This window comes from Lycorma delicatula, chromosome 9 (assembly GCF_047948215.1).
Source record: "Lycorma delicatula isolate Av1 chromosome 9, ASM4794821v1, whole genome shotgun sequence".
Taxonomy (NCBI): Eukaryota; Metazoa; Arthropoda; class Insecta; order Hemiptera; family Fulgoridae; genus Lycorma; species Lycorma delicatula.
Genome location: NC_134463.1, coordinates 27,562,392 through 27,571,343, shown reverse-complemented (window position 1 = coordinate 27,571,343; position 8,952 = coordinate 27,562,392). Strand labels below are relative to the sequence as shown.

General features: G+C 30.6%; 1 protein-coding gene across 1 annotated transcript in view; it reads left to right on the top strand.

Moving 5' to 3' along the window:
• The window catches only part of LOC142330059 (uncharacterized), a 622,505-nt gene that overhangs the window by 217,809 nt on the left and 395,744 nt on the right, over positions 1 to 8,952 (top strand). The window lies entirely within an intron of this gene.

The following is an 8,952-nucleotide window of genomic DNA, read 5'->3' as shown; positions in this document are numbered from 1 at the left end:
TTATGAATGGAAGACATTTGGTCATAAAATCGCCTAATTTGGTTAAGAACTATAACAATAAATGAAGTTAATTATTATTTAATTAATAAAGAGATATTTTACTTCTTCGAAACGTTTTGCTCGTTTCACTGGAACGATAATACAAGATAAGGTAAAAAAATAATTTAAAAAAAATGATACTTTTTCCTTAGATTTTCTTCAATTTTTATTTCCTTGTATGAAGTAAAGGAAGTATTGTGATCGCGAAAAATTTTGGTTTTCAGATTTCAATAGAAAAATCCATTTTGATCATCTCTGAATAATTTGACTAGTTTCGACGTGCGACTGTACATACATATACATCTCGCATAACTAAAAATAAAATTAGACGTAGGATGTTGAAATTTTGGATTTAGGACTATTGTAACATCTAGTTGTGTACCTTTCCTTTTGATTGCAATCGACAGGACCAAAAGTGTCCAAAAAAGCACAAAATCCAAAAAAGTTTTGATTTTGGACTTTTTCTTAACAGCAGAAATCAATCCTCATTGAGAGCCTTTCAAAAATATATCATAAGTGGTACTTATTTTCATAGATTCCAGAGTTATAGCCAACTAAAAGTTTAATTAATGAAATACTTGGATCGTACAAGGGGAATGCAGATAGCATCGGTTCGAATTCTGTCTTCATTTCCTTTTGGGTAGATTTCATAAGAAAGATGCCTATTGTATTAGGTACCATGATTCTACTTCCGAAAAATTTCAACATATCTTTGCGTTTTTCGTCCCTCAAACCACAAAACCACCGTCAGATCAAACGTTTATGTATACATATATTTATATTGTTACTACATATGTGCCTAATTTAATTTCGGCGGTCGAGAACGGTAGCAAATACAAGCATCACTCCGACCGCGCACTTCTCCCACCATAGTGGCGCTGCAGCCCCACCACTCCCAGGCTCCTATAAAATAGTGTGCACGAGAGTGAATTGGCAATTCATCGTCGATCACCACCTGGAAAAGAAGAAGATGGAAGAAGTTCCCAGGCCGGCTCAACGTGGGACTTCCCGGCGGAGCCGAGGGAGCCGCTGGACGCGGACGCTACCTTCCCGCTCCAGCACCAGCTCGCCGGGCTTCAATCGCCCTGGCCGCGGCGGACTCAGCAGAAGGAGCCGGCCCAGCGTGGGAACGCTCGGGGAGAACCACCTCGGCCGCGTCGGCAAAGGACGACCCGACATGCGGGGCTCTGGGGGCCACCACTGCCATGCTGTAGTGGGGATCCAACTGCCGCTGAGCTCTTCTCAGAGCTAACGCTAAAAAACGACCCATTTCAGGGCCACCGCAAGGTTATGAATTACGTGCCGTCGAAGCTGTTCGGCGACAATATATATATATATATATTTCACTTTCTTGTTGACACGATAACTGCCGTAATTTTGCGCCAATCATTTTTAAATTATTCCGTAAAAATAACCCGTCCCAAAATCTCGGGTTTGTTCGGTAACGGCCAAAATCGAACCATGGGGATGTGAATGGTGGTGGGGCTTTTTCGAAAGAACAAAATATCGCGCTATAACATTCTTATTAAGTAAAATATTGAACTCATGTAAAGTTCCTGCTATTCTTTGGATAAGAGCCTAAAACGGATCTAAGTAACAGTTTTTGATATCACCAACTATTGGCCCAGAGGGTGGAAAAATGTAGTTTCAAAAATAAAAAAATCATACCTTCCTTAATAGGCAGAGTATCGATCGCTTTAAAGTGATCGTTAGTCGTCTAAATATTACCTAAAACTTTTGTCAAAAACAATTTTTGATATGACCAACCCTTACGGCAAGGGATGACCAAAATATTGCCGGAATTCTAAGATGGGGCTTATCATATGTTAAACTTGTGAAACCTTTTTTCACATTATTGTACTGTCACATTATCGCAGCCATTATCGTATTGAATAAATTTGAAGTTTTTCTTAACTTTAAGATGGAAATCTTCTATATCTCCTACTTAGCACCGGTTAAATCTACCTCTGCCTTCCGTCATGCCGAAAGAGATTTTTAATTTTTTTAAATTTAAATATATCGATTTATTAATAATTATTATAACCTGTTAAAAAAATGTGTATATGTAGTTTAGTAGGCATACAAGGAAGTTACGTGGTGTCCACATTTGATTTTTTTCTTTAAGAATATTGTTAGTAATTTTTTTTTACTAACATTAAGGATGATGTTAGTAATTTAAATTAAATACCTTTATAGTAAATTGATTTTATAAAATAAGATCACCCTCGAATTTCTTAGTTTTTATATTCAGTCAGTTATCAACATTAGCAAAATAAAAGGAAATTATTAATGATCAAAAAAATTTACCTCCGAAATTTTATATTTTTCAAAACTCCAAAAATATATATATCCGTTTATGTATGTATTGAGTTTTTACATAAATGCTTACATTTTTTATGATAATTGTTAATATATAAATATGTGTTTGGAATTTATTCTCTTAGATTTTTTGGAAAAAAAAATTATATTTAGGTATTTTTTTTGCCACATTATTTAATCTACAATCGTTTCCAATTTATCGAAACTATAAGTAAATTTGAATACCACAAAAAAAAATTGACATGCAAAGAGAGTGAAATTCCTCAAAGAATGGTATAAGTATATATATTTACGCATATCTTATACATTAAACATAAATGTATATTAAACATAAATAAGTACATACATACATTGTTCAAAATATCCAAAATTCAGAACTTAAAGCCAAGAAAATATACCAAAAAATAGTCTTATCAACCACGAAAATAAATAATGAAACAAATCAAAGAACCAATAAAAGTTAGCAGCGAAACGAAATGAAGAATTTTGACCATTAACAGTGCCCTAGGGTAACTGATACATCTAAAATCTCGGAAAACTTACAGATCTACTATATGCAATTGCTTTAGACGCCTAACTTCCCCACTGTTATCCAGGAACCTCAAGCCAATTCACATGTTTGTTCAGTATCATTTTGTATTAAGTCGCTGTATCTCCGCTAGAACGGTTGGCAATCCCAGATAATCGTCTATTTTAGTGTTTTTGTTGCAAACCAGGCCTTTTTTTATATTTCTCAATAGTCTGGTCTGAAATCGCTGTATGACTTCGATGTTATTCTTGGTTTTTGTACCCCAAATTTGGATCCCTAGGTTAAAATCGTTTTCAGGACCGCTGATTTACAGCAATTATTTATCAGGTAATGACAGTTGTGATCCCATATCTAGCAACCAGTACATCTCCCTGAATTTAATGTTAAACCTTTTCTTCCTTACATGATTCCTCCACGACTGACGGCGATTTAGATGCAGTCCTAGGTATCGCACGTTGTTAGTATGCGTCATGAAAACGCAATTAAGTTGAACACACGGGCAATTACCCCTCCTCATCACAAATGTAACATGCGTAGGCTTAGATGGATTAACCTTTATCTTCCATCTAGCCATTCGTTAATTAGATTCAACGCACCTTGTAGTTTAGCAGAAATTGCGATAAGGTCAGCAACCACAGCAAGTATTACAGTGTATTTGGCTCGTTCGAATTTTGACTCGTAGGCTATGACTTATGATTTTATAAAATAGATTGGTAAGAATGACTGTTTTTAAAAATATACTTCACTGCTAATAACTGCAGCTTAACAGTGTTTTAATCTTAAACACTTTTACTGATTAAAGCTTGTATAGTTTTTATCTAGGAGGTTATAAAATACGTCCTATTTATTAATATTTTTTTTTTTTTTAAAGGTAAATGTTATAATTTCATTTAAGATCTCATCTATTGTTATCTTTTTATATAAGCCATCCGAGTCAAGGTAAGATAGTTCTTTCATTTTTTATCCCTTAACTAAGAGATAACAGTAGGAAAAATTTTATTAATGAAGAAAATTTTTATTTTAATCAGTTCTATCTATATACATGTAAGGAATTTTTAACAACGCTGTTGCAGTTTTTTTATTATTTTTAATAAAAATAATCTACAAATATAATATCAAGCCATACTAGTCAACGTACGAGTATAACAGCAATATTTGAATTTTACAATTAATGTTTTACACTTTTCTTCCTCTATATTTTTTTTTACAGTTGTGGTTATATTTTTATTTACCTCCGAATAATTATTTTATGTATTTTTATGTATTATTTTCATAATTTATTAGTATTGATGACATCTGTTTTTATATATTCTTTTTTCTCTTCCTGTGAATTGTAATTTATTTATATTGTTATGTTAACTGTTGAATTTTACTTAGACCTTTTGCTCCAGTGCTTTTCTTATATATGAAGTATTAAATCTTTGTGTACTTTAAGAGCGGTTTCTATGGGGATCTCTCTTCATGTGATTATCATGACTCAAATTTACTTTTGGTTTCCTAACAGGTACTAATTTTAAATACCTAAAAACGGACAAAAAAGATTATTTTTGTAATTTACATGATTATCTTCGTATTTAATACTTATGTTTTTTAATGGGTACCTTTTTTTCTTAAATCAATAAATTTCACACAGAGATAATGGATTAATATTTCGATGAAACAATTTAATTTACAGTCATAACTTCGTGATGTTCAGTGAAATAATTTATTTATATTTCTTTGTTACAATACATTACAGAAATTATACTAATACAGTTTACCTTAAAATATATTATTAAAATTTTATACCAAAAAAATAAGATTAGCAAAATTGACACTAATATAGTTGTAAAATTAATTGTAATATAGAAATGGAATATTTAATTTAATAAAATTATTCTTAGATTAATAAAATCGATTATTTTAATATTAAAAAATGAAGTTGAATAAAAAATAAAAGTGAATATATAATTTTTTCTATTAAAAATAAAATAATATTATATAAGAAGGAAATTGCTGACCCCTGGTAATCATCAGGGTTCAAGTTTTTGCAATTTATTGGTATTTTTTATTAGCATCAATATCTTGAAGATTATATACAGATTTCTTTTAAAGTAATTCACCATCCAGTTATCTGTAGCAATAAATTTCGGCTTAACAGTACTGATAAGTCTCGAAGTAATATTGGAATACTTAAGTATTCGCTCTGAATTTCTGTTTCACTTCTTCTTTAAATGTTATGATAATTTCCTGCCGATCAGACGTCAGATTCATAAACATGTTTCTTGGTATAACTAAAAGCCTTTTTTTCAAAATGATTTCAATTTCATCTCGTCAAAGATCAGCTTAATATTCTGATGGAAATCTAGGATTAATGTCATAGTTTAGTCATTCAGTTAACTAACATTAATATCTGAAAATCCGAATAAGGTAAAGCTTTATCCTTGCCTCGTTTTACGATCATTATCTAAGGATGAGAATAACCTAGAATTGTCCTTTAATTACAACTGTTATTTGGATGCATGAGTACAGTGAATTTTAACGGCCTTTGATAGATCTTCATAGGATCAATTTCTCCTCCAATCTCTTCTTACAAGATATATTGCTACTTGTCCTTTATTTTTCCTGCTTAGCCTCCGGGAATTACTATTCAGGTATTACTTTCAGAGGATGAATGAGTGTAAATGAAGTGTAGTCTTGTGCATTCTCAGTTTGACAATTACTGATATGTTTAATTGAAACCCAACCACCAAAGAACATCGTATCCACAATCTAGTAATCAAGCCCGTATATAATTAACTGATTTTACTAAGACTTGAATGCTGCAACTCTAGACTTCCAAATCAGCTGGTTTGGGAAGACGCGTTCACCACTAGACCAACACGATGTGTTCAAATTATATATTGCTACTGGAATACAAAACGTTTTGTTAACAATTATAGTTTTAAAACACTAAGTCGCAGCGTGAACGAGAAAACCTTTAAGAATATATATAACTGAAGGCTTATTCGTCGTCAGTCAAATACGTATAATCATTGTTTTTGTTTATTTAATAGTAATAATATAAATAAAATCTCTAGTAAATATTGTAAAATCTGTTTTAATTATTATGTAATATTGTTTTATTTGGAAATAAACATTTTTTTATCTGTTTATTCTACTTCTTTTAAAATTAAAATTAATTTTATTCCCATTTATGGATAAAAATGAATTAACTGAATCGTGTAGCAGAATTAATATACATTCATTTTGTATTACATTAGCTATTCATGCATCCCAGTTGTACAATAAACGATTTTATACACAGCGATTATGATTTAATATAATAAATATAATAAAAATAAATTTTAAGCAACAACGCAGTAAAACATTGTATAATAAAACAGAATCCATGTGATTATTTTATTTGAATTGATTTTCATTTTTAAATCTCTCAGCACGTATAGTTTACAAATTTCTTCTATATTAACATATTTCAAAAGTCTAGTATCTTTGCCTTTCTTGATTTCATAGTCGATGTTTGTTTTTTTTTAACCTCCGGGACCACCGTTAGGTACTGCTTCAGAGAATGAGATGAATGACAATTTTTGTAGCGAGTGAAAATACCATGCCTGACCGGGATTCGAACACGGGACCTCCTTATGAAAGGAGGTTTGGTTTATGTTAACCATGGTTTATCTTTTCCTTCATGATTACCAGTCTTTATTTACAAGAGTCTGATTGTAATTTGTCCCGTCTCTAATTCATTTTACGACGGTCGTTCGAAAAGTTCTCGGCCTGCAAAAAAAAAACAAAATTGTTCAGAAATTTTATAAGATTTTATTTAACTTGCTTTGTGCACTGTGTTGCACGGCGGGATGATTAGAATTTCATCAGCAATATTTTATCTTTTCCAGATGAGATGTAAGGGTAAAACTTGGCACAGATGCTTCTTGTCGATGACAATGCATTGTGATAACAAAAAAATGCCATAAAAACATCTATTTTCATAGAAATAGGACACTCAAATAACCGCCTATGCGTACGAAAGTCTTCGATGCAGATTGCCAGTCAGCTGTGCTTTCTGCTACTCAAGAAAATGAATAGCCTATAACAGTATCAGTAATCACTGATACTAGTTGACAGTTGTCAGCTAGTGACAGTTAAGCTAAGAGCAAAAATAAAATCTAAGAGCAGTAAATTTAATTTTGGCATTAATATGTTTGAGTCGGTTATTAATTTTGCTGGAAGACGTTATCATTCATTTTGCTACATTAATTATTTCAGAAGAAATTCATCTACAGTTGTATACGGTTGAGTAGAGTTACGTAACCATTTATACAATATGTTTAAAAGTGATAAATTAACACATTTCCTTTAGATTGTGTCCGAGAAGTTTCATAATAATAAATTGTCTAATTGCGACAATAATTTTTTTACACTATTGAGACTAATGTATCTTATCAGATACTTCACGTAAGAAGTTATACTTCATTGGGGTGAATAAATAAGAATTTTTTTACGCATTCAAACCAATTTGAACTTTAGTCAAATGATCGATGGATGTCATTAAATACCATGAATAACACTTAAATTAAATTAAATAATATTTATTTTATACAGTTTAAAAAGTATTCGTTGTCATATAGAACAACATTTATCGAATATATTTCGATTAGTTTAGTTCCATTAATTCTTCGGATGACAATTGAATAGGTCTGAGGGTTATCAGCGGTTTATGATATGAAAAATATGATGCAATTATTTTTATTTGGTAATAGTGTATTTTATCAAAAATGTTGTTTTTTGTAAATTTAAAATTATTTATGCAAAATCAAGAATTTATCTGATATGTGCTATTTTCTTTCATTAAAAAATGTAATTTAACTTGCTGAAAATACACTCTGATCAGTTTCTCCTAACGCCCCAAAAAAGTATAACTTCAAAACGTAAAAAACAGAAAAAAGAAATAAAAATATGCTGTTATTTTTAATTTTATATTTATTTAGCTAAAGAAAATATTACAAAAAAGTACTGAAATGTCACTATTTGGAAAATATTGAATTAAAGTATAAATTGTTTGAAAAAATTTTCTAATGGAAATATACTTAAAGATGCACTAAAAATGAAAAATAATTTCACTTTCATATTAAATTAAGAATAAACGCTTATTATAATAAATTCTAATAACATTTTATATTGATAATGATGATCTATAAATCGGTTTTCTATTAATGGTGCGAAATTCATCTTTATGTGAATATTTATTTATTACATTTTCAGCTACATTTAATTACAATAATGCATATTAAGTGGATTTATTAACAAAAATCCTTTATATTATCACGAATAATAAAAGTTTGGGGCACCGATCATTATATTACATTAGTATATTTAATAATAATTTCATTTATAATTTTCTTATTTTTCAACGTAGGCATCTTTCAATATGATACATTTAAACCATTTTCCAACTTTTTAGTACAATCATTATAATGTGATTTGTCGAGTTCTGCAAAATAAGCGGTTGTCCCAGCTTTGATTCCGTCATTTGAAATGAATTTTCGCCCAGCAAACCATTTTTTTTTTCAGATTTCGGAAAAGGAGATAGTTGTGAGAATCTCAAAAAACCCCAGGCATAACTTTTCCTGCATATTGTACGGTTTCGTTTTCTTTGGCGCACTCGTTCTCTTCAACCCATTACTTGGTTTCATTAGTAATGGTGAATCCATATTTCATCTGCCTTTTATTTTATAAAAGGTCAAACAAAATCAGAGGAATTGCGTTTCAATAAGTCTAAATACCTTTAAGATTGTCAGTCGAATTTATTTTTGATCGACAGTTAATAAACTTGGTATCCAACGAACTCATATCTTTTTCTACTCAAAACTTCTTTTTGGTATCTTTTTCTACTCAAAACATCCAGTAAACATCCAGTATTTCCTATTGAAATATTGGTAATATCAGCAAGTTCGCTTATCTTAAGTTGGCGATCATTGAATGGAAACTCACATATCTGGAATTATTCAGCATGTTATCTAAAGGTCACTTTACAAATAACATAATTTTGTCATTATTACATTATTCTCAGTTAGGCCGTACTCATC